Here is a 26,873-nt window from a genome sequence, read left to right as displayed (position 1 = left end):
ACTAAAAGTGTATGTACTTAGAAAAAGTATATTTCAAGAATGAAAAAATTAAAAATAACTAGGAAAAAAGTCTAACTATTTACTATCAACATCTCTTTGCTAAGGGAACTTTTGAAGATATATGTCAATCACTAAAAATGGTTTGAGAAGCAAGATCTGAGATCATGGAAGAAATGGATAGGAAAAATGTTAAATATTTGTAAATTTAAACATACACTGGCTGTATATGCTATTAAAATAATGCCTAATTTGTGGGGTAAGAATCCCAGATGGAAATTAAAATACTGAATAACAATAACATGTAAAGCCTGAGGGGGTGGTGGTTAGGATAAAAGTGTTCTTTTTCATACTTTGTGCAGGAGAAAAGAAAAGATATTTATAAATCTTTGACTTTGCAGATTGAAATATGAGCGCTAACATTTCTACATAACCACTAGTAACAGAGAAATAGTGTGTATTGTTCCCAGACCAGTAGATGGAAAGCACAGGAGGAGAAAAAAGTGTTTCAATTCCAAAAGAAGGCAAGAAAGAAATTTAAAAAGAAACATAAAACAGTGAGATGAATAGCAAGTACAAATAAGATGGTGAAAACGAATCCAAATATATTAGGATCAAATTTGATGTAAATGATCCAAAAATTATCCAGTAAGGAGACATAAGTGGTTGTATTGGACATTTTAAAAAATGCGACTCTGGGTTGTATGCAAAGATAAACCTAAAACATCAGGGCACTGAAATTTTGAAAATAAATGAATGTTCTCATGTCATTTTATGAGGCCAGAATACCCCAACCCCAAAACTTGATAAAGTCATTATACAAAAATAAAATTACAGACAAATGTCCCTCATGATCATTGACTCAAAAATCCTAAACAAAATAATAGCAAAACCAATCGAGTGATTTATGAAAAGGATAGCATACCATGACCAGGAATGCAAGATTTGTTTAACAGGTGAAAATCAGACACAGCAATTGTGATGGTTTGGAACTGTATGTACCCCAGAAAATCATGTTCTTAAAGCTAATCCATTCCTGTGGGTGTAAACCTATTGTAAGTAGGACCTCTTGATAAAGTTACTCCAGTTAAGGTGTAGCCAAGAGTGCATCTTAATCCTCCTACTGGAGTCCTTTATAAGAGAATGTAATTCAGACAAAGAGAAAGAAAGCCAAAGGAGTAAGAAGCTGAAAGCAACGAAACTCTAAAGACAAGGGAGAGACCAGCAGACGCCGCCATGTGCCTTGCCATGTGGCAGAGGAGCCCAGGATCACTGGCAGCCAGTCTTCAGGAAAAAAGCATTGTCTTGATAATGCCTTGCTTTGGACATTTTTCTCATCCTCAAAACTCTAAGCTAATAAATTCTCATTATTAAGCCAACCTATTTCATGGTTATCTGCTTTCAGCAGCCTAGCAAACAAAAACAATAATAGAGTAAAGAAAAAGAAAAAAAGATTGTCCCAATAGAAGCAGAAAAAGTGTTGGATGAAATTCAACACACACTCATGGTAAAAACTTTCAGAAAATTGGGTGTGCCAGTTTGAATGCATTGTGTCCCTGTGCTGGTTTGAGTGTATTATGTCCCCCAAATGCCATTATCTTTGTGGTCTTGTGTGGGGCAGGCATTTTGGTGATGGTTGGATTTGCTTGGAATGTGCCCCACCCAGCTGTGGGCAATGATTCTGATGAGATGTTCTCATGGAGGCGTGGCCCCGCCCATTCAGGGTGGGCCCTTATCAGTGGAGCTATATAAATGAGCTGACTCAGGGGGAAGAAAGAGAGTGCAGCTGGGAGTGATGTTTTGAAGAGAAGCAAGCTAGCTAGAAGGGAACGTCCTGGGAGAAAGCCGTTTTGAGGCCGGAGCTTTGGAGCAGACGCCAGCTGCCTTCCTAGCTAACAGAGGTTTTCCGGACACCACTGGCCATCCTCCGGTGAAGGTACCCAATTGCTGAGGTGTTACCTTGGATGCTTTGTGGCCTTAAGACTGTAACTGTGTAGTGAAATAAACCCCCGTTTTATAAAAGCCTGTCCATCTCTGATGTTTTGCATTCTGCAGCATTAGCAAACTAGAACAGTCCCCCAAAACACTGTTATCTTTGATGCAGTCTTGTTTGGGCAGATGTATTAGTGTTGATTAGATTGTAATTCTTTGGGTGTTTCCACGGACATATGACCCACCCAACTGTAGGTGATAACTCTGATTGGATAATTTCCATGGAGGAGTGGCCCTGCCCATTCAGCATGGGCCTTGATTAGTTCACTGGAGCACTATAAAAGTTCAGACAGAAGGAGCGAGCTTGCTACAGCCAAGAGGGACACTTTGAAGAACACAAGGAGCTGAGAAGAGAGGAGCTGCAGAAGAAAGACAGTTTGAAGACAGCTGTTGAAAGCAGACTTTTGCTCTGGAGAAGCTAAGAGAAGACAAACACCCCAAGGGCAACTGAGAGTGACATTTTGGAGAGAAGCTAAAGCCTAGAGAGGAACATCCTGGGAGGAAGCCATTTTGAAACCAGAACTTTGGAGCAGACGCCAGCCACGTGCCTTCCCAGCTAACAGAGGTTTTCCGGACGCCATTGGCCATCCTCCAGTGAAGGTACCCGATTGCTGATGCGTTACCTTGGACACTTTATGGCCTTAAGACTGTAACTGTGTAACCAAATAAACCCCCTTTATAAAAGCTAATCCATTTCAGATGTGTTGCATTCTGGCAGCATTAGCAAACTAGAACACTGGGAATAGAAAAAAACATCCCCAATCTGATGCAGGTATCTTAAAAAAAACCTATGGCTAACGTCATGCTTACTGGTAAATATTAATCCCTCTCCCGCAAGGTGGGAAAAAGGAAGGAATAATAATAATTCTCCTGAGATCCATCTAAGTTGTTGAGTGTATCAGCAATTTGTTTCTTTTTATTGCTGGGTGGTATTCCTTGGTATGAATGTACAACAGTTTGTTTAAGTATCCACTCATTGACGGACCTTTGGGTTGTTTCCAGTTTGGAGCTATTGTAAATAAAATGCTAAGAACACTCATGTACAGGGTTTTGTGTGAACCTAAGTTGTTACTTCTCTGAGATAAATGCTTATGGGTTCCAGCAGCCTTTTTTACCCCCTTTATTTCTTTATTTTTTTATTTCTTGAAAAATTGACAAGCTAATACTACTTTTTAAGTGGAAATCAGAAAATCTAGAGTAACCAGATGATATTGAAGAAGAAGGAGGAGGAGGGAAGGAGGAAGAGGAAGAGGAGGAAGAGAAAGAAAATGGAGAATAACAACCAAAAAAAAAAAAAAAGAATTAGAGGATTAACACTATCTAATTTCAAGACTTATTATAAAACTACAGCAATTAAGATGGATTATACTGGCATAATAATAGATACATAGATCAATATAGAATCCAGGGATAAACCCTCATATATGGCCACTTGATTTTTGACAAAGGTGTCAGTGCAATTCAATTGGGGAGGAGGGAGGTATTTTCAATAAATGATGCTGAAACAACTGCACACCATATGGGAAAATCAGACACATCTTAACTCCTACCTTACACCATATACAAAAATTAATTTTAAATGGATTATAGACCTAAATGTAAAAACTACAACTTTACAGTGTCTAGAGAAAAATGTGGGACACTATTCTCTCAATAATGGGGTGAGGAAATTGTTACTAGACAAGGCACATAAAAAAGCAGTGCATGTAAAATAATAAGTTATATTTCATCAAAATTGAAAACCACTGGTCACCAAAATATACCATTAATAAAATGAATATGTATTCCACAGAATGGGAAAAATATTCATAATACATGTATCTTTCAAAGGATGTCTATCCAGAATCCATAAAGACAGGAGGGGTGAATGGAAATACTTTTGTAAGATTCAAAACCTCATTAAATGGGGAATATTATTGTCTTCAGGTGGATTGTTATATGCCAAAGATGTATAGAGAAACTGCTAAAAGTTAAAGCAAAGAGTTATCACTAAGGCGGCAATAGTGGAAATAAAATAAAAGCATAAAATTCACTCAATCCAAAACAAGATAAGAAAAGAAAAAAAAAGTATTAAGGAGAAGAGGGGCTACATAGAAAATAAATAGTAACAGGATGGAATCTCTCCCCACCCATATAGATAAGTACATTAAAGGCAAGTTGTCTAAATATTCCAGTTAAAAAGTAAATACCATTAAATTGGATAAAAAACAAGACCCAATCCAGGCTTTCATATAAGAAAACCACTTTAAATATAAAGACAAAGATGGAATAAAAGGAATAGGTTGGACAAAAATATACAATGAAAACACTAATCAAAGGGAAAAAAAGCTAGAGTCAATATCTAAACAGCAAAGTATGCTTCAAAACAAGAAATTTTATCACTATATTCATAATGATAAAGGAGCCAATTCATCAAGAATACATAATATTCCAAATTTAGGTGCACTCAAAAAAAGAGCTTTAATCTATAAAGAAAAATCTGATCAAACAAAGGAGAAGTAGTCAAATCCACAATTATCATTGGAGATATCACTGCTCAATACTTAATAAAACATATAGATAATCAGCAAGGATATAGACAAGGTGAACAAAACTCGCAATCTACATGTCCCAGTTAATATTCATCAAACACTCCACACAACGATTATAGAATACATATTCTTTTCAAGTACACATGACACATTTACCAAGATAGACCATCTATATACTGGGCCATAAAATAAATGTCAGTAAATTTTAAAGGATTGACACAATTCTAAATGTTCTCTGATCACAATGGAATTAAACTGGAAGTAAATAACAAAGGCATATGGAAAATGCCCAAATACTTGGAAATTAAACAACATATTTCTAAACAATCCATGGGCCAAAAAAGAAATCAAAAGGAAAATTGGAAAATATTTGAACTAAATGAAAATAAAAATATCATATATTCAAAATTGTGAGATGATGCTAAGGCAATTCTTAGAGGGAATTTTATACATTAAATGTGTATATTAGAAAGGAAGTGATCTCAAATCAATAATCTAATTTACATCTTATGAAACTAGACAAGGAAGGAAAACTTAAATCTGAAGTGAGAAGAAAAAGGAATTAATGAAGGTAAGACCAGTAATCACTAAAATAGAAAACAAAACAAAAGAAATAGAGAAAATTTGTGAAACCAAAAGCCCATTTTTTAAAAGATGAATAAAATTGTTAAACCTCAGTCAGACTGATCAAGAAAAAAAATAGAGAGCACTCAAATTCCAGTATCACGGATGAAAGAAGAGATGTCACTAAAGATTCCACAGACATTAAAAAGAATAATAAGAAAAGACAATGGAGGAATTTATGTGAATAAATTTGACAACTTGGATGATACAGGCAACTTATATGAAAGACACAAAGTGCATAAATACTAAAGCTCACTCAAGAAAAAGTATTCAACACACTTATAAAGAGGAACAATGTATTTTTTAAAATACTTGATTGATGTAAAAAAGTCAAGGAGAAACAAAAGGGACATAAAACAGCTTGAACGACTAGAACCTAGTAGTTAGATGCTAGAAACAAATCCAAGTAGATTAGTAATTTTATTGAATGTAAATGATCTAAAATTTGAATTATAAAACAAAGATCATCCCACTGAGCAACAACAACAAAAACCTCAACTGCATGTTATTTACAAGAGACATTTCATGTATAAGGGCAACGACAGTTTGAAAACAAAAGGTTAGAAAAACATACCATGCCAATTATTCTCAAATTAATCCATTATTTCAATAAGGTCTGATAAAAATCCTAATGGGGTTTTTTCATAGCACTAAGAAATTTGTATGGACGATCAAAGGAACAAATACAGACACAATTCTCCAACAAAGAGCAAAGTAGATGATGTGCCCAATCAGATATTGAGCACTTTGTGAAGTTGTAGTGATTAAGATCAAGGATATTGTCTTAGAGTTGGCCTTGCAGTCCAACGGAAGAGAGTAGAGCAGCCAGTAATAGACCTACTCATTTATGGATACAATATATTCAAGAAATGTCATTATGGATTGGGGAAAAGGAGGGAAAACTCAATAAACTGCTGGGACAGTTCATTACTTACATGGAATGAAATAAATTTGGATTTTTACATTACATCATACTCCAACAATCATTTTCATATGGATCAGTAGTTCTCAATGGGGGCAATTTTACTCTCTCCCACCCTCCAACTCAGATAGGATTACCAGATAATATACTGAATGTTCAGTTAAATTTGACTTTCAGATAAACAACAAATAATTTTGGAGCTGAACTATGTCTCAAATATTCCATGGAACTTATACTAAAAAATTTTAGTTTAAAGTCAAATTTAATAGGATGCCCTGTCTTTTGATTTGCTAAACCTGACAACCTTGCACCCAGGGGATTTGGCAAAGTCTGGAGGCACTTGTATCATAACTCAGGACAGGGAGTGACATGCCCGGGACAGTCCCCATGACAAAGAATTATCCAGACTCAAATGTCAATAGTGCCATTATTGAGAAATCTTGGTATGGATTAAAGATTAAATGTGAAAGGCAAGACTTGAAAACTTTTAGATGTTATTGAATAAAAAGTTAAAAGAAAGGATAGGAGAATATGTTTATGATTTAAGAGGAGGAAAGAACATTCTAAACAAAACATCAAAAATAGAAACCCCAAAGGAGAAAGCTCTATACATTCAACTACATTAAAATGAAGAATTACTGTTCATCCAACAATGTCAAGAAGAAGGAAAGTTAAGCCACCAGCTTGGAGAAGATATTAGCAACACATAAAACGAACATAGAATTTGGATCTGGTTATGTCGAAGATGGCTTATGAACCAATAAGAAAACAACAACATGACAAAGCAAAGGGAAAAGTTATGAAAGTTATTTCACAGGATAGTAAACATGCACAGCCCATAAGCATGCAAAAAAAATGCTTAACATCAGCGGTGATCAGGAAAGCACAAATTACAAGCATGTCTCTATTTTGGCGAAAGATAAATTTAAGCCTGGAAATATCAAAGTTAACAAGAAGAAATATGAACTCTCATAAAGGCAGTGTAAATATAACATTTGGGAAAACAATGTGGTATTAATGAGTAATTTGAAGAATCATGTAATTTATAACCATTTTTTATTTTGTTCTTTGGCATATAATCTCAAGAAATTCTTGCAAAAGTATCAGCTCATAGAAGCAGTATTTTGTGTGGAGGTGTAAAAAACTGTTTTAAAAAAAAGTGTCACAAAAAATGGAATGGATGAACAAATTATGTTTTAGACATACTCCAGAATAGTATAATTACAGATACTTGTGTCAATATGGATTAATCACTAAAGCAAGTCAGAGAAGAAAATATACAGCACAAGTCTATGTATGGAAATGTCAGAATAGGTAAAACTAGGAAACGTATTATTGAAGGATGCATTTTGTGAAGTAAAAACTGTAAAGAAAAGCAAGGGAATGATTAACACAAGTTTCAGATCATCTCTGGAAGAGATGAGAATAGAGAGGTGTGGGATTGGTAAGGGCCACACAGAGGCTGCATAATATTGAAAGTGGCTAAAATGGGAAATTTTAGGTTGTATATATGTTACCAGAATAAAATTGTTATAAAAAATAACCAAAAAACCCTAGAATTGTCCAACTCAAACAGTGAGCTCTAATGCAAGCTATGGACTACAGTTAGTATCATTATAATAACATTATTTCATTGTTTCATCAACTGTAACAAAAGAACTACACTAATGCAAGGTGTTAATAATAGAGAAAACCATGTGGGGGCGGTTTGTGGGAACTCTGTACTTTCTGCATGATTTTTCTATAAATCTATAACTTCTTTAATCAAATAAAAACTTCAGTGATGTTCTAGATCTTAAGCTGGAGGTGGGTTCTTTTCTGATCATTTTATTATTTTCTTTTCCAGTATGCATACCTGTTGCACATATTCCTGAATATGTGATATATTTTATAACATTAAAAATACAAAAGCAATATTTTTTTACAAAAAAAAAAAAAAAAAAAAAAAAAGGCTATTAGTATTTCCAGGGAAAAATCTCTCTCTCTCTCTGAGCCAAGCTCACATTTCTCTGGAAATGTTTGAACCTCTCCAGAATGGTATAGAAAGTCATTCCTAAAATACCAAAGTCTGCTGCCTTGCACCTTGCCTGCTTCTCCTGGCTCTGGAGAGGCCATGCCCCAGATGGGATCCATCATTTGCAGCCAGATCTTCCAACGGATTGGGGAAAGAAGGGAGAACTGGATACGCATCGCTTGTGTCCAATTTTTCTGAGAGTTGACTGACCTGAAAACTTGCATTAGATCTTCCCTGTAATTTTCCTCCCAGTGTCAGGCAATCGGGCTGGCCATGTAAAAGACCTCAGGTCCGACTTCCCACTGGCTGAACGTCAGCAGGAACCAGATTCCCTGTGGCTCAGAGCACTCATTCTTAAAACTAGGTTAGCAGCAGCTTCCCGGCCTCACCAGCGTGTGATATTCAGCCTAACTAATAAATTTGAAATCAAATGGAGACTTTGCCTGTGAATGCTCTCACCCTCCCACTGGACAAAACCATCAAAAAGAAGTGAATGAGAGCATTGCTTTAATTTGTGTAATCACAAATAACTTTTGTGGTTTTGTTCTTGTGATCCAACAGCAGATGGTCAATATAAAGAGGATACAAATGCAGATCTGTACAAGGTTGAAAATACAAATGGTTAGCAACATGACACATGTCATTCCATTCATTCTTCTATGCATATTTGTACATTTGTGCATTTAAGCAAAGCAGTCTTTCATTTTGCACACAGTTTGAAACTGATATTTAAAAATTTTACCATTACAGTGGATTTATCACCACATCCTTAATTCTTCTTTTGCAGCACCGTTTTAATTAATTAAACCATCTATTTAATTAATCTCTCATTGCAGGATATTGGTTATTTCTGATTTTTTCCACTAGCATAAATCAGGTTGAAACAGTCATTTTTTTGTACTAAAACTTTGTATATGCACTTTGTTAGTTCCTCTGGAAAAATTCTTAGAAATGGGATTTCTCTTACTTGTTTGTGAGTATATCAAAATATTCTTGGGTAGCTCTGATTCCTTTTAAGTGAGATAATACATGTAAGTACCTGGCATGGTGCTAACACTTAGCCTGGTGTTAACTGATAACAACAAATCATTGATAATATTATAGCTATGTACCAGACACTGCACGTGGAAATGTTTGCACACTGCCCTTAATACTTGTGCACAACTCTCCAAGGTGGGGATTATTATCCCTGTATTATAGATGAGGAAACAAATTCAGAGAGGTTTGGTGACTTGCCCCACACTGTACAGCCTGCAGGATCAGGATTCAAACCCAGGTATCTCGGATGCAGAGGGAAGGTCATACACCCTGGGCAATCTTCCACATGGGTCCCAGAGGTGCACCCAAACTCCCCAGCACCCTTCTTAGGCCTGACATCTAGAGATGGAGCAAACCTCTATTTTACTGATTTGTACTTGCATTTTTTTATTTATTGAAAGAACAGATATTTAGATGTCAGACTAGTGATTGTAACTGGTCTGGGGTTCAGGAAATAAAAAATTATTTGGGCCAGAGAATCAGAGACCTCCACAGATCATTTATTTTTAAATGTGTCAATCAAACGAGACAACCAAGAGAGGTCAGCCAACTCCAATACAGGTGTCGGATGGTCAGCAAAAGCACGACTCACACAGGCACTGGACGGAACAACGTTGACTCACATAGAGAAGAGATAGAGCAAGGTCAACTTCAGTCATGTGCACTGGTTCCCCATGGCCAGTGGGTCTGAATCCACTCTTAAGTCGGCATGAGGTCTACACCCAGCTCTCTTACACTTGGAATATGAATTGGAAGGACATGGCTCCCTCCCTGCCAGGGTTAGATAGAGCAGAAGGGGTAGGCGAGGTGCCATAAAACGCACACACTCAGTCTGGGAATGTTTATATTTGCTCAGGACAAAAGGAGAAGGAATGTGTGGGCAAACCACTATCTGTAGTGTGATGTCAAGGCAACCCCGAAAGGGAGTCAGCCCACATTCTCATCTCATCCTGGGAGCCATGTTAACACATCTAGTCCCAAGCACGGGGTTTATCTGTGGATCACAGGGAAAGGCAGCAGGTTGCACTGGGCTTCCACAACATGAGACTGTGAAATCATGCACTTTCCTCCAATGCAACTGGGATTGTGGTTATTACAGATGGTTGTGCCTTCTCTTCTCACGGTATGGGAGTGGCAGCTCCCCGATGGTCCCTTGTCCTAGCTGCTATCCCAGCCGCAAGTCTGAGCTAGTCTCATCATTTGTGAAAAGCCAGAGGACATCCAGGCACGTGAAAATTTCACAAAGCCACAAAAGAGACAAATGAGTTTGGAGAGTATGCCCCGCCATCTTTGTGCCTTAAAACTGAACAAGCAAGCCTCCTCCTGAGGTCAAATTGAGTCAAGTGCCTTGTCTTTACTTTCTGGAATACAAAAGCATTTTCCAGATCTGATTTAGGGATAAGGCTGTGGCTTCAATAACACAGTTTTGCTGCCCAGAAATTAACTATAGAAAGAGTGTTGAGGACAAAGCTAAAAAAAAAAAAAAAAAAAAGTGGTTTTGTGTTTGCTATTCTTGCAAATTGCATTGCCTTCACTGATTCATTCATTCAAACTTATTAAGCACCTACTGTTGGCCAAGCTCCACACTGCATAATTGAGAAGCAAAAATGAGCCAGACTCCACCCTACCCTCCAAGAGCTCACGTACTAGTGAGATGCCAGAAACAGTAAGTTATGCTGAAATAGAGCTATAAAGGAGATATTGTGCAAATGCGGAGAATGATCCTGGGGGAGTCTGTGAAGGCTTCAAAGAAGTCAGGACTCTTAAAGAGTGAGCCTTGAAGTATGAATAAGAGTTCGTCTCCTAGAGGTGGGTGGGATGAGCATTCCGGGCAGGATATGCAAAGCGACAGATTTGTGGAGGGAGTGGCAGATGGTGGGAAAGGCAGGTTAGAAATGGACTGTGTGGGGTCTTAAATGCCAGGCCAAGAGGTTTGGCCCTTTCATGAAGAATGGTTAGAATAGAATAAAAAAACAAAGCACACAGCACCTGATGGCAAGGAATGGTGCCTATAAAGAGAGAAGAATCTGAAAGCAGGGAAGCCAGTGAGGAGTCTACTGTAATAGTCTGAGGAGAAATAGTGAAATCAGGATTAGATAGCGGCAGTGGGAATTCAAAGGAGAAAATAGGTCCAAGAGTTGCAAATTATCCTGATTCAACTTGGCGACTGGATTTCGTTGGTGGGGGTAGAGTGGGAGCGTGAAGAGGGAAGATGACTCTGTAGTTCCCAGTGGCTCCACGACTTAGGGCCACATGTTCTGTCTGGGGAGCAATGTGACTCCCAGACCCTGGGCAGTTCATGGCACCCCAGGGCAGAGGAACTCTTCATTCTGTGTGGTCATTTCTCTATATCTCTCCAAAGTAGTAACCCATTATCTTCCATGCCTGGATTTTTAAACAAGCTGAACTTGGTAAGGAGCAATCAGGATATAGCTTTTATTTTTCTGCTGTCCAGACCTCAGGCAGCTCTTTGTTTTTTTTTTTTTTTAAATAGTCATATTGGTATTAGAACAGTCTAATTTGCAGATATCCTAGCATGCCTTGGAATCTAAATCAAGCTTCAATTTCCCATCCAATTCTCAGCCACTTCTCAAGTCTGATCCAGGACTCTCTATGCTAAAGGTGTTTAGGAGTGCTCCGGGGCAGAGTGGGGGTTGGTGGGGGGAAAATAACAGAAACAAAGGTGAAGTTCTGTTAGTTAACTGACACTCTCTAGAGTACCCTCTGTGGGGACCCAATGCCCTCTTACCTGGAGCTCTCTCTCTCCTCTCTCATTATCTATATATCTGTCTCTCTTTCATGGGGTGATTGTGTGGCTCTTTGACACCCCCTATAGAAAGCTTCCCCCCACACCATTCTTTAATGTAACTGCTATGCTCTCCACCTGACTTTTCCAGTCCCTTAGCCCCTGCCCTTGGAGAGTCACATCCCATCTTTCTGCTGGGAACCCCTCGCCCTGGCAGGCAGTATCTTTTCAAGATGGCTTTAGGCTGGATATCCGAGATTGTCCACCCAGCCCATGGGAAGGGCAGAGAGTGGACTGGCAGCTTCGTTCCATTGACAACTTCTCTCCTAGTTCTCTGTAAGAGGAACTCCGGACCCAGCCCCATCCCCAGCCTCCTGCCTTGGGACTTCTACAGGGGAGGATCTGGCACTGGCCTTGGGGCTGCCAACCTCGGGGGACATGTGTCGGTTTCTCTCTAGCAACTTTCTTATGCAACCCTGTGGTAGCAGCACAGAGTTGTCCTGGAATGTTCTGCTGTTGAGGAAAAGTCCAGCTGGAGAAGAAGTGCTAGACTTCACTTCTGGCAAGTAACCAGAATTTAATTTAATTTTTTGAACCTCTAATCATTTTAATATACGGTTGCTGTAAAGGTGAGTTACGGTCACTGAGGGATTGTGTCTGGTTTCTCTGTCTAGAAGGTGGGGCACTCAACTAGTCATTTCTCTAAGCTTTGAGGCTTTAGCTGAAATTCTGAGTCAAGATGTTAAAAATCCATTTAATATTCTGTCACGCTTCTTTATCTTTTTCTTTGAAGCCAGCAACTATCCTTTAACAACAAATATTCTTTCTGGCTCTCATGCAGGAAATCGTCTGGCTTTGCTGGTGACCGTGGATCTCTTGCATTTGTCATGTGGCACAACCATCATTTCATCAAAGGCTCACTGTCTGACACACTTGCAGGCATGATACCCAGTGCTGGTGGGAGGCATGAGCCCCTCACTCAGTTGATCAAAGTATTAATTGGAGTAAACCTTTTGGAGAGGAGCCCGGCAGTTTTATTATATATGCAATGCACATAGCCTTTGACTTATCAATCCCTCTTTCACATTCCTATTTTGAGATGATAACTATCTTGTGACATGAATGATAGAAATCTTAGGTTTTACATGGGAAATTAGTGTCACAATCAATAAAACCTAACCAGATTATTGGCATCATCCCTGAACCTACAAATGGAAAAGAAAGCATGTCTGCTGATAGGAGAGTTTGGGACCATCATATTATTAAGACTGACATGAGAAAATGTCTCTGTGCCCTCTGGGAGACCCTACCTCCTAGCTGTGGCTGGGTAATATTTTGAAATCTGAATCTACATTATTTTTTTTCCTACATTTACCCTTCTTCTTTCCCTCATTCAGGCATGTAGTGAGGTGTGTGCTCAGTGCCTCAGGGAAGGTATGTTTCAGGGCAGAAAGCAAAACTGGGCTATAGGACTCCCTGACTATTCAAAAGCTAACTTTTTTTAAATGCAATTTTATTGAAATATATTCACATACCATACAATCATCCAAAGTGTACAGTTGTTCACAGCATCATCTTACAGCTGTGCATTCATCACCACAATCAATTTTTGAACATCTTCATGACTCCAAAAAATAAAAATAAGAATAAGAATAAAAATAAAAGTAAAAAAGAACACCCAAAACCTCCCATCCCCCCTCCCCTATTATTATTTTTTGTCCCCATTTTTCTATTCATTTGTCCATACACTGGGTAAAGGGTGTGTGAGCCATAAGATATTCACAATCACACGGTCACACCATATAAGCTATATAGTTATATGATCATCTTCAAGAATCAAAGATACTGGATTGCAGTTCATGAGTTTCAGACATTTCCTTCTAGCTATTCCAATAAAGTAAAAACTAAAAATTGATATCTATATAATGCAGAAGAGTTACCTCCAGAATGACCTCTCAACTCAATTTGAAGTCTCTCAGCCACTGAAATTTTATTTTGTTTTGTTTCTCTTCCCCCTTTTGGTCCAGAAGGAACAGCTAAGACTTTAAAAGATCTAGGCGAGTCTGGGTTATGGATGGTGGTGGTGGTAACATACAACTGTAAATGTAATTAAAACCACTGAAGTGTACACACAAATGTTTAAAATGGGAATTTTTGTATTAAATATATGTGACCACAATAAAAAAATAAAAATAACAAAAAAAAAACTATTGGAAATTAAAAATGTAACAGAAATAAAAAAATTCAGCCAATAGTTTGGATGATAAAATTGGAAAAATTAGAACAACAAAAACCAAACTAAGAGATGAAAAACAATAGAGAAAAGATAAGAAAATTAAAGGGTCAGGTGTATTATACAAATAATAGAAGTGCCATAAAGTATAGAAAAGTATATTAAAAATATTTTAAAAAAAACAAAGACTTTACAGGAAAGTTTTGCAGAAGACATCAAAGGGAGCATAATCAACGTTTCTTGACAGAGAGGGGGTGTAATGGCTAGGTTCATGTGTCAACTCTGGTCAAGCGAGCACTGACCTAACTGTTACTACAAGGACATTTGCGACTGGTTAATAAACCAGAAGGCTGGTTTATTAAATCATGTCAATTGACTGCAGCTGTGACTGATTACATCAACAAAGGGTGTGTCTTCTGCAATGAGAGAATTCAATCATCTGGATTTAATCCAATCTGTTAAAGACTTTCAAGGGTGAAAAAGAGAAGATATTCACTTCTTCTTTGGGTAGCCAGCAAAGCATTACCTGAGGAGTTCATCGAACACCTTCATTGGAGTTCACAGTTCACTGCCTGCCCTACAGAATTTGGATTCGTGCATCTCCACAGTTGTGTGAGACACTTTTATAAAATCTTATATTTACAGATATCTCTTGTTGGTTCTGTTTCCCTAGAGAACTCTAACTAATACGGCTGGTGACATCAGAGCTTTCCTCATCTCATATTAGAAAGAGATGTCCCCAGGCTTGGGAGAATGAGAGAGAAATCTGTGGGTTCTGGGAGGCAAGGGGCTTGGATACTGCTTCCCAGACATAACATGAAGGCAGCAAGACCCCATAGCAAAGGCCAAAAGGAACAAAAGGGAACCTCAAACAAGACCCCCAGTACTAGATTGAGACAAAAATAGCAAGAAGCCACCAGATATAAGGGACCATGGGGACAGGAACTGGGGACTCCTTAGCAATAACCTGTATAGACTGCTGACCAAGGACAGAAATTCTGTCCTCCTTCCTCTCCAAACTTCCCACCAAGAGACTAGGACTGTTTAGAGTCAGAAATTAAATTGCCTTATAGAAAATAAAGTGCTATTTCTTATACACCTGGGTCTTTGGACTGAGGTTTCTACCTACGCCTCATTCTTTCTTTGTATGCTGGACGCTACAGACAAGAAGATGCTAGGTATTTTGTAGAAGACCAAGAACCAAAGCAAGTAGTGATGGGCACCACCTGGATAGGGGTGAGATGAGGCTGATGAATTCATCTTCCACATTGCTGTGCTGGCAAATTCTACACAAGCCTGGAACTGCCACCTCAAATTAGTTGTATAGTTGCTCTAAACAGCACTCAAAGTTCTACGGAGAAAACTAAATTTAGTTCTCCAGCATAAGCGCAGTTGTCTGGTTGATGGGCGAAAACTCAAGCATAGGAATCTGTTTTCAGAAATGTTTGAATAATATATGTCAAGACAGTAAAGCAGAAGCTCTGAAAGAACAGGGCTTTGTAGGGGGTGGGGGCTGGCTTTCACTCTGAATTTCAGAGGAAAATAAGTATAGGATGGCCTGATATTATGGAAGGAGAGAAGGATCCTTTTCATTCAATAGTCCTACCCAAAAGCAATGAACAGAACAAGAAAGAAGCCAGTGAAGATGAAGAAGAGATCCTTGGGGTCTGAATTCAACTGTCATCTGACCAAGAGGCTCTAAGGATGCAAAGATGAGTTCATCAGCCCCTGCTCAGTAGGGCTGTTGGCCCCATGGGGAGAGATAAGAGCTAATGACATCCTGTGCTGTGATAGGTGCCCTATCAGGGGCTGCTGCAAGAGCACAGAGCAGGGGAGGACTTTTTTTTCCCCCAAAAGGTTCAGGGAAGCTGCACCAACAAAGATGCATTTGAGTTGGGTTTGGAATGTTGAACAGTGGGTTGCCTGGTTGAGAAAGGGAGGAGGGAATTCAAGATGGAAGGGAGAAGATCTGGAGATAGGCAGGGGTATGGTGAATTCCAGGAGGGAAGAGGACTTTGGGGTGATGAGGACATGGGGAAGGTCATGGCAGGAGAAGGAGATGGAAAGAAAGGCAGGGACCCCACCGGGAAGGGCTAAGGATCTTTGCTTGACGTACAGGCTCAGCTTGTGACCTCCCTTGAGATTTGTTTTAGTTTTCAAAGCCGGGCTTCATCAGAGCAGAGACTAATCTAGTGGTTTCCTTAGAGAATTTAAAAAAAGCATTGTAATGGCTCCACAGTACAAAGAGAAAACTGCAAAATCAAATTTTATAATAATATTGAAAGTAATTTTTTTGCTTTTTTCCAACTGAAAAAAAATTAAAGTGACATATGGATATGTTTTCATGAATTATTTCATTCATTCACTCAATAAATATTTATTACACACTATGCACCAAGGAAAGAACCAAAGAGACAAAGTCTCTGCCCTCATGGAGTCTCTAGTATAACCACGGGAGACACAAATAGCCAAAAATAAGCAAATACATATTTACTAAAATGTCAAGTTGTGATAAATGTTGGAGGAAAGTACATTTCCTATAATGGGGCACTAAAGCTAACTGGGTCCAGGACTTATGAGGGTCTTTAAAAAAATCTCAGCTAGACTCCTGGTTTCATCTGGGACATCTAAAGAGCTTGGACGTCATCACCCCCGTCCTCACAAGAAAAGGCTGAACAAGACTTTTCAAAGATTTTCTTGATAATCAAAGATTTTCTTGGATCCATCAGACAAATGAGCCTGCAGAGCAAGCTGTTCCTCTGAAATCTGGAGAGACTGTGATTCCAGTCACAACCAAGATCTGCTTACCTGGAGCAGAAACCTCTGGAGCTGTGAACTGGCAGGAACACTTAAATGGTAATCTTGATGAATTGATGGAGACTGAGTGTGGTACTAGAATGAGAGTGAGAAATTCCTGGGGGCCATAGTTTAAGGGGAACTGCATACCTCCATGGATTTTACCTCCAGGAACCGCAGTGGGTTCTGATGGTGAAGAGCCAAGAAAAATCCCCTGGTGGCTTTGATGAGGAGAGGGGAAGAGTATGCCTCATGAAACCAGCCTAGAGCATGATCCAGAAGAAAGGTCTACTCTTGAGGGAAAAAGACTCTATTAGAGCCTTATCCCGCCAGTGGAATGCCATTCCTCCCACTTCAGCAGCCCTTTGGCCTTCTTATGTCACATGGGGTAGTGGGGAGTTGGACCATTGGATCAATACTTGTGAAGGTCACAGCCCCAAGGAAAAGGCCGACTAGAAGACTGATATTTAATCATAAAATTTTAGAATGCTTTCTATACACACACACACACACACACCCCTTATCACCATACCAAAAGGGCTCCAGTATAATCCAATGAATTCTGGCTGAAAAGAGCTGCAAGACACAGACTTCTCTCTAAGGAGGAATCCTTGGAGAAGTCCAGGGTCAACAGGAGAGATGAAAAGAAGGACACTGGAAGAATTTGAAGTCTCTGTCATCTACAGCCAAAGCAAACATTAAATACAGACCAACTCCTTACCAGATAAACATAATTTCTCACAAGAAAGGCCTATTTACTCCTATTAACCAGTACAACATGTCTGGCTTTCAACAAAAAATTCCAGGTATTCCAAAACGTAAGAAAAAAGATCCAAAGAAACAAATGAGTATCAGAACCACACTCAGCTATGATACAGGTATTGGAATCATATGGGGACTATTAAATAAATATGATTAACACACTAAGGGCTCTAATGGGGAAGTAGACTTCAGGAAAGAATCAATAGGTAATATAAGAAGAGAAGTGGAAATGCTAAGAAAAATTCAAATGAAATGCTAAAAATCAAAACACTGCAACAGAAATGAAGACTACCTTTGATGTGTTCAGTAGACCAGGCACAGCTGAGGAAAGAATCAATGCACTTGAATATGTCAATATAAATTTCCCAAACTGAAATGCAAAGGGAAAGAAAGAATGAAAAAAACGGATAACGGAATATCCAGGAGCTGTGGGGCAATTTCAGTGGTGTAACATGCACATAATTAGAATACCAGATGAACAGAGAATGGAGCAGAAAAATTATTTGAAGTAATAATGGCTGAAAATTGACCAAATTAATGACAGCTACTGTCCCAATTTGCTAAAGATGCCAGAATATAAAATACTGGAAATGGATTGGCTTTTATAAAGGGGGTTTATTAAGTTACAAATTTACAGTTCTAAGGCCAGAAAGGTATCCAAACTAAGGCATCCACAAGAGATACCTTCACTGAGGAAAGGCTGATGGTGTCCGGAACGCCTCTGTCAGCTGGGAAGGCACACAGCTGGCGTCTGCTGGTCCTTTGTTCCCAGGTTGCATTGCTTTTAGCTTCTGATTCCAGTGACTTTCTCTTTGAGCATCTGTGGGTTCTCACTTAGCTTCTCCTGTACAAACTCTGGGCTTCATCTCTTAGTTAGCATCTCCAGACTTCTTTTTGTCTGTATCTACAAGCGTCTGGGTCTGTGTCAGCTTCTGTGCTCTCTTAGGTACTCCAGTAAACTAATCGAGACCCATCTTGAATGGTCAGGGCATATCTCCATGAAAATAATCTAATCAAAAGGTCCCACCATCAATTTGGGTGGGTCACATCTCCATGGATACAGCCTAATCAAAAGTTCCCACCCATAGTACATCTACACCCACTAGATTGAATTAAAAGAATACGGCTTCTCTGGGGTACATAGTGGATTCAAACCCACACAGACACCAAACCACAGACCAAGGAAACTCAGAGAATAACAAGCAGGATAAATACCAAAAGAACTAAACCAGGCATAGGCTTTAAATGGAAGAAAAGCAAAGACAAAAGAAGAGTTTGAAAGAAGCCAGAGGGATGAAACACCTTTTCTACAGAGGAACAAGGATAAGAATTACATTGGACTTCTCTTCAGATACATGAAGGCAAGAAGAGAGTGAAGTGAAATATTTAAAATGTTGATAGCTAAAAATCACCAATCTAGAATTATATATACAGTGAAATTGCCCATCAAAGTAAAGGAGAAATAAAGACTTTCTCAGACAAAAAAAAAAAATTGTGGAAATTTATCAGCTACAGGCCTGCCCTGCAAGAAATGATAAAGCAGTTTTTCAGAGAGAAGGAAAATGCTGAAGGTCAGAAACTTAGGTCTGCACAATGAAAGGAAGAGCATCAAAGAAGGATTAATGAAGGTAAAATAAAATATTTTTTATTCTTAATTGATCTAAAAGACAACTTTAAAATAATAGTAGCAATAAGGTATGAGTGATTGTAGCATGTACAATTGAAATGAATGACATCTACATCAGATATGTGTATATATATATAGATAGATATAAACATAAATATAGATATAGATTGAATTCATAGTTTCAGAAAGTAGATTAAAGGTTACCAGGGGATGGGGTGAGGCAGGAAGGAGGATTATTTGCTTAGTGGGTATAGAATATTTGTAAATAAAAAAACAAATTATTTTTGAAAACCTACACTTAAAATTATATAGAGAGGGGCAAGATGGCAGCATAGAGAGGTGTGGACTTTAGTTAGTCCCCTGGAGCAACTAATAACCGAGAACAGCTAGTAAATAATCCAAAACAACTGCTGGGGACAACCGTGACTGCCCACACATTGTACACCAACCTGGATTGGGTGGAATGGCTGAGATAGCAGCATAAAATCTTTAAGTAAAAACTGCAGAACCACTCCAGGAGCCCCCTTCCCCCACATCAGGCTGAGCTGCAAGACCTTGCTGTGGGAGAAAGCAGCATTCTTGGAGCAAGGGAATATAGCTCAGCCTAGCTCCAACTGGGGTTTTAATTAACAAATGTGGACTGCTGAATACAAGCTACAAACATAGACAAACCCCTAACAAGCAGCAAAGTACGCTGAGGTAGCTCTCAGTGGAGACGAGGTGGGGCTGATGGAAAAAAATTAATTTTAAAAAAAGAAGAAAAATACAGATGCTTTTAAAGACAACTGAACTTAGAGAGCCAGAAAATGCCTGTGCCCCAGGAAAGGGAGCCCAGAAGACTGGGTGCTCTCTCCAACTGACGGGTGAAACTGGGGGACCATGGACTGGCTCTGAAAGGGGGTGTGCCGGTTTGAATGTATTATGTCCCCCAAAATGCCATTATCTTTGATGTAATCTTGTGTGGGCAGATGTATCAGTGTTGATTAGATTGTAATTCTTTGTTTCCATGGGGATTCGACCCACCCAACTGTGGGTGATGTTTCTGATTGGATAATTTCCATGGAGGTGTGGCTCTGCCCATTCATTGTGGTCCTTGATGAGTTTACTGGAGCACTATATGAGCTCAGACACAAGGAGTGAGCTTGCTACAGCCAAGAGGGACATTTTGAAGAATGCACAGAAGCTGAGAGAGTAGCTGCAGCTGAGAGACAGTTTGAAGATGGCCATTGAAAGCAGACTCTTGCTCTGGAGAAGACAAGAGAGCAAAAATGCCCCAAGAACAACTTAGAATGACATTTTTGAGGAACTGTGGCCTAGAGAGGAATGTCTTGGAAAAAAGCCATTTTGAAACCAGAACTTGGAGCAGATGCCAGCCATGTGCCTCCTCAGCTAACAGAGGTTTTCTGGATGCCATTGGCCATCCTCCAGTGAAGGTACCCGATTATTGATGTGTTACCTTGGACACTTTATGGCCTTAAGACTGTAACTTTGTAACCAAACAAACCCCCTTTATAAAAGCCAATCCATTTCTGGTGTTTTGCATTCCAGCAGCATTAGCAAACTAGAACAGGGACATTCTTTCCCTTTTTCTCTCTCTCAGCCTAAGTGGTTCAGTGGAGACAGCCACAGCCATTTTCAGTTCTCAGTGCTCTGACCCAGACAGGGATGGAGTTAACAGAGTCAGAGAGACAAAGGAGCAATTCAAATGCAGAAGATAGCTCCCTAAGGGTGTATTTTCCCTAAGAGAAAGAAGGTGAGACCCAGCTCTAGGGCCTGCCCTCCCCTCAGAACTCAGACCCCAGGGCTGGGGGCAAAATAGTCAAAACAGAAACAACCTAAGCAGAGAATTAAAGGGACCACACCTCCTTACACCAGTCAGGAGTGACAGGCTGACAGGAGCCACCTGCTGGGAAGGTTAGGAAAAACACAGTGGCTAGAGATCTCACAGGAAAGTCTGCCAATCTTCTAAGACACACTTTTAGGGAAACTTGATGCTGAATATAGCCCCATTCTGAGACCTGAGCCTGTTCCATCTGGGAAAATCTGATTGGGGTAAGCAAGGAAACCAGATGTCTAGATAACAGAAAACTCAAAATTACACTAGGAAAAATGAAGATATGGCCCAGTCAAAGAACAAACTTACATTTCAATTAAGATACAGTTGAGATACTTTTTCACTTTAATGAAACAATCAATTAAAGATTTTCAAAGAAATATGCTAAATCAATTCAGAAACCAAGTCACAAGTTCAGGGAAGATACGGCAAAAGAGATGAAGAATATAAAGAAAACACTGGGCGAACATAAGGTAGAAAGCAAAAGTTTGAAAAAACAACTGGCAGAATCTATGGAAATGAAAAGTACAACACAAGAGATGAAAAACACAATGGAGACATACAACAGCATGTCTCAAAAGGCAGAAGAAACCACTCAGGAGCTAGAGAACAAGACACATGAAATCCTGCACACAAAGGTACAGATAGGGAAAAGAATAGAAAAATATGAGCAACATCTCAGGGAATTGAAAGACAACATGAAGTGCATGCATATATGTGTCATGGGCATTCCAGAAGGAGAAGAGAAGGGAAAAGAGGCAGAAGCAATAATAGAGGAAATAGTCAATGAAAATTTCTCATCTCTTATGAAAGACATAAAATTACAGATCCAAGAAGAGCAGTGTACCCCAAATAGAATAGATCTGAATAGATCTATGCTGAAACACTAATAATTAGATTATCAAACATCAAAGACAAAAGAATCCTGAAAGCAGCAAGGGAAAAGCAATCCATCCCATACAAAGGAATCTTGATAAGACTATGTGTGGATTTCTCAGTAGAAACCATGGAGGCAAGAAGGAAGTGGTGTGATATATTTAAGATACTAAAAGAAAAAACCGCCAACCAAGAATCCTATATCCAGCAAAACTGTCCTTCAAATATGAGGGAGAGTTTAAAATATTCTCTGAGAAACAGATGACAGAGTTTGTGAACAAGATACCTGCTCTACGGGAAACACTAAAGGGGGCACTACAGACAGACAGGAAAAGACAGGAGTGAGAGGTTTGGAACACAATTTTGGGTGATGGTAGCACAGCAATGTAAGTACACTTAACAAAGATGACTGTGAGTATGGTTGAAAGAGGAAGGTTAGGAGCATGTGGGACACCACAAGAAAGGAGGAAAGATAAAGACTGGGACTGTGTAACTTGGTGAAATCTAGAGTATTCAACAATTGTGATAAAATGTACAAATATGTTATTTTACGAGGGAGAACAAGCAAATGTCAACCTTGCAAGGTGTTAAAAATGGGGTGGTATTGGGGGAAAAATACAATCAATGCAAACTAGAGACTATAGTCTACAGAAACATTGTATTATGCTTCCTTTAATGTAACAAAGACAATATACCAAAGCTAAATGCCTATAAGTGGGGATATAAGGGAAGGGTGTGGGACTCTCGACATTGGTGATGTTATCTGACTCTTTTATTGTACTTTAGTTTAATTCTGTCTTTCCTTTAGTTGCTTTTTAGTTGTCAATTTTTTCTTTCTTTTTCTTTTTTTTTTATCTTTCTACTTTCTTTGACTCTTCCTCCTTCTTTGTGAAAGAAATGGAGATGTCCTTATATAGACAGTGGTGATGGTGGTGAATGCATAAATATGTGATTATACAGGGAACCATCAATTTTTCACTTAGGAGAGAATGTGTGATGGTGAACAAAGCTGTCTAAAAAAAAAAAAACAGGTTGATGAAGAAACCTTGAGGGCACCAAATTGTGTGAAATAAGTCAGACACAAAAAGGACAAATATTGTATGGTCTCACTAATATGAACTAATTATAATATGTAAACTCATAGACATAAAATATAAGTTACCAGGACATAGAACAAGGCTAAAGAATGGGAAGTGGTTGCTTATTATGAGCAGAATGTTTAATTAGGTTGAACTTAACAGTTTGGAAATGGACAGAGGTGATGGTACCACATTATTGTGAGAATAACTAAAAGTGCTGAACGGTGTGTGAATGTGGTAGAAAGGGGAAGCTTAGAGTCACGTATGTCACCAGAAGGAAAGTTGGCGGTTAGAAGATGGGAATGTATATATAAAAATATATATATATAAATATATATATATAAAATAGTGAATCTTGTGGTGGACCATGTCTGTGATTAACTGTACAAATATTAGAAATCTCTTTCATGAACTAGAACAAATGTATGACACTATAATTAGAAGTTAATTATAGAGGGGTATATAGGGAAAAATATACCTATTGCAAACTATATACTACAGTTAGTAGAATTTTAACATTCTTTCATCAACAGTAACAAATGTACTATACCATACTATGAATCAATAATGGAGGGGGGGTGGTTGGGGGTATGGGAGGATTTGAGGTTTCTTTTTTGTTTTTATTTCTTTTCTGGAGTAGTGAGAATGTTCTAAGTATTGGAAAAAAATTAATTTTGGTGATGAATGCACAGCTGTATGATGGTACCATGGACAATTCATTGAGCACTTTCGATGATTGTATGGTTTGTGAACAATCTCAATAAAATTGAATTTTTAAAAAAACAATATTTAATGGTTAGAAACTGGATACTTTCCCCTAGGACCATGAACAAGGCAAGGATGTACTCTCTCTGCCTTTTTATTCAACATCAAATTAGTCCTAGCTAGTGCAATAATGAAAGGAAAATAAAAGGCATCCAGGGAGTGGTGAGGTGTGGAATTTAGTTACTTCCCTAAGGAAGCTGATAAATAGCCAGGAACTGTCCAGAACAGCTGTTGGGGGATTTCTGTGACCGTACACACATTGTACACCAGTCTGGAAGAAGTCGAACGACTGAGATCACTACAAAGAACTTAATGACTGTGGTGATGAATGCACAACTAGATGATGATATTGTGAATAACTGATTGTACCCCTTGGATACTGTAGGTTATGTGAATATATCTCAATAAAATTGAGTAAAAAATTGTTGATGGGCAGGCCAGAATATGATAGATATCCATCACAAGCCTGGAATTCTCCATGAGCACTACTTTGTTGTGACTTCTTCAATGTCTAAGCCTCCAAATTGCTAAAAATAATGTTGGCCAAATATAAACTTGGTGATGAGCCAGGCTAACAAGTCAAATATTTTCAATGAAATTCCCTTAAACATTATCTGTACAATTCTCTACAGTGGATCACATTCAGAATATTCAGACCATTCAATAAGTGTTTGTTGATGAGTGAACAAATGCTGTCATGTTAAAAAAAGAAAAAGATAAAAAAGAAAGAAAACTTTTTATTTATACATGACATCATTATCCATGTAGAAAATCCCAATGAATGACCAAAAAAAAAAAACTCCTATAACTAAAAAGAGATTATAGTAATTTTGTAGTTGATAGTAATGTATCAATACTGGTTCATTAATTTTAACAAAATGTACCATATTAATATAAGATGTTAACAATGGAGGAAACTGTGTGTATAGTATATAGAATCTCTCTGTATGATCACAATTTTTCTGTAAATCTAAAACTATGTGGAAAAAGAGTTTATTTTTTAAAAGTAGCAGAAGTCTTGGATTTAAGAGTGATTTTGATTTTAATTTCTATATAATGTCCCTTATAGAAATTTTAATGATTATCTTTCCCCCAGGATATCACTCTCCTTAAACAGAATTTATTTTCCTGGAAAATTATTTTTTTTTTTTCTAAATCAATACAATTTCTCAAATTTATTTTTTTCTTAAAGAAGTACTTATAATCTCTAACGAAAGGAAGGTGAGGAATGGTGAGAAATGGTAAGCACTGAAATACAGCCACTACCTTTCTTGTTGCTAATGGAAAGGAAGTACCAACCACCAGCCAAATCCATGACATATGCAGTCCCCTGGCCATGCCATCCACCTGAAGGCCAAGTTAAAGGGCCATAGGGTATATGAGCTGTCCCACCCCAACCCATCAGGCATCTTTAGTTTCTCAACTCAGGTGCCTGATGTTGTTATAAGGTAAATCATTAAGTTCCTTGTCTCTCATGTGCTTGCTCTTGATAAAGCATTGGCCTAACCGCCAACCCTTTTTCCCTTCCTACTGAATATTTAACTTTAACACAAATGAGACCCAATATAAGGTCCATCACTGGTTGTGCCAACTCTTGTGGTTATACTAGCAATTGACTGAGTCTTCTGATCACTGCTTTCTCCATCTGTAGCACCCAGACATACCGGAGACCTTTCACTTACTAAAGTCTGTCTGCTCTCTCTTATCTCTAGAGACTTTGAAGATTCTGTTCCACCTACCTGTGACACTCTTCCTTCCATCTCATCTTTGCTTAGCTAACTCCTACTTACCCCCCAGTTCTCTGTTTGGGTTTTAATTTCCCTGAGAAGGCCTCCTCAGCTTCCCCAGGCCAGTTAGGGTGCTGTTTTGCTCTCCATCAGCCTCTCGTGTTTCTGCCTGTATAGCATTCATCATACTCCCTGGTAAGTGTGTATTTCCTCGTCTGTCTCCACCACAGACTGTGAAATCCTTGAGGATAGAGCTATCTGTTCTTATCCACTGTATCCTGGACACAGTTCCAAACACGCAGAAAACAGCTCAAAAAAGCACTGTTTGAATGGATGAATGGAAGATGAAATATATAATTAGGAGATTAAAGACAAGTACTAAGAATTATTTAGGCTGTTAAATGACCAGGCATTTCTAAAAGTTTGGAGAATTAATGGCATTGTGAATTTTAAGAGCCATTATCATGATAATTATTTTCAAAACAGCACACAATTATACTTTCTAGTACTGACCTTGCCTTGATTAAGTCACTCCCATGATTGCTAAATGGTCTCGGCTCCACGTCTCAATTTAGGATCTTAAATTTCCTGCATAAAGTAAAATCAGAACAGAGTGTTGATAAACTAAACAAGTCACTCAGTGGACGGCTAACCACAACTTTCATGTGCACACATACACACACACGCACATGCTCTCACAGAGAAGCCCGTGTAGCAGACAGGATAAAGGAGCTGGGTTCAGAAGAACTAGGATGGAATTCTGGCCTTGCCATTTGTCAGCCATGTGGTTTTGCTACCAACAAGAAGCAGAAGAAAAGAACTGCAGAAAGAGAACTTAATTGTGAGTCAGAAAACCGACTAGCCTTGTAACTTAGTAGCTCAATGACTCAGTGATTAAGTTCAACTCTTTGAGAATTTGTTTCCTTTAAAATAAGGCTGATGAACCTCATCTCCTATCTCCTTTATAAGAGCATTGTTAGATGCTGTTCTAGTTTGCTAATGCTGCCAGAATGCAAAACACCAGAGACGGATTGGCTTTTATAAAAGAGGGTTTATTTGTTTACGCAGTTACAGTCTTAAGGCCATAAAGCGTCCGAGGTAACACATCAGTAATCAGGTACCTTCACTGGAGGATGGCCAATGGTTTCCGGAAAACCTCTGTTAGCTGGGAAAGCATGTGGCTGGCATCTGCTCCAAAGTTCTGGTTTCAAAATGGCTTTCTCCCAGGACTTTCTTCTCTAGGCTGCAGTTCCTCAAAAATGTCACTCTCAGTTGCACTTGGGGTATTTGTCCTCTCTCAGCTTCTCCGG

General features: G+C 38.6%; 1 long non-coding RNA gene across 2 annotated transcripts in view; it reads right to left on the bottom strand.

The window, feature by feature from the left end:
* The window catches only part of LOC119524477, a 75,918-nt gene that overhangs the window by 22,307 nt on the left and 26,738 nt on the right, over positions 1-26,873 (bottom strand). The window contains exon 1 of one of the 2 annotated variants that reach the window (XR_005214828.1): positions 26,077-26,153. The exons of the other annotated variant lie outside the window; for it this stretch is intronic. This is a non-coding gene — a long non-coding RNA (uncharacterized LOC119524477). Of the gene's footprint in view, positions 1-26,076; positions 26,154-26,873 lie in introns of those variants that run through there. 2 annotated transcript variants of the gene reach the window in all.

The sequence above is a fragment of the Choloepus didactylus genome (genome assembly GCF_015220235.1).
Source record: "Choloepus didactylus isolate mChoDid1 chromosome 11 unlocalized genomic scaffold, mChoDid1.pri SUPER_11_unloc1, whole genome shotgun sequence".
Lineage (NCBI taxonomy): Eukaryota > Metazoa > Chordata > Mammalia > Pilosa > Megalonychidae > Choloepus > Choloepus didactylus.
The sequence above is the reverse complement of the archived record's forward strand: the minus strand, read 5'-3'. Positions and strand labels throughout refer to the sequence as shown.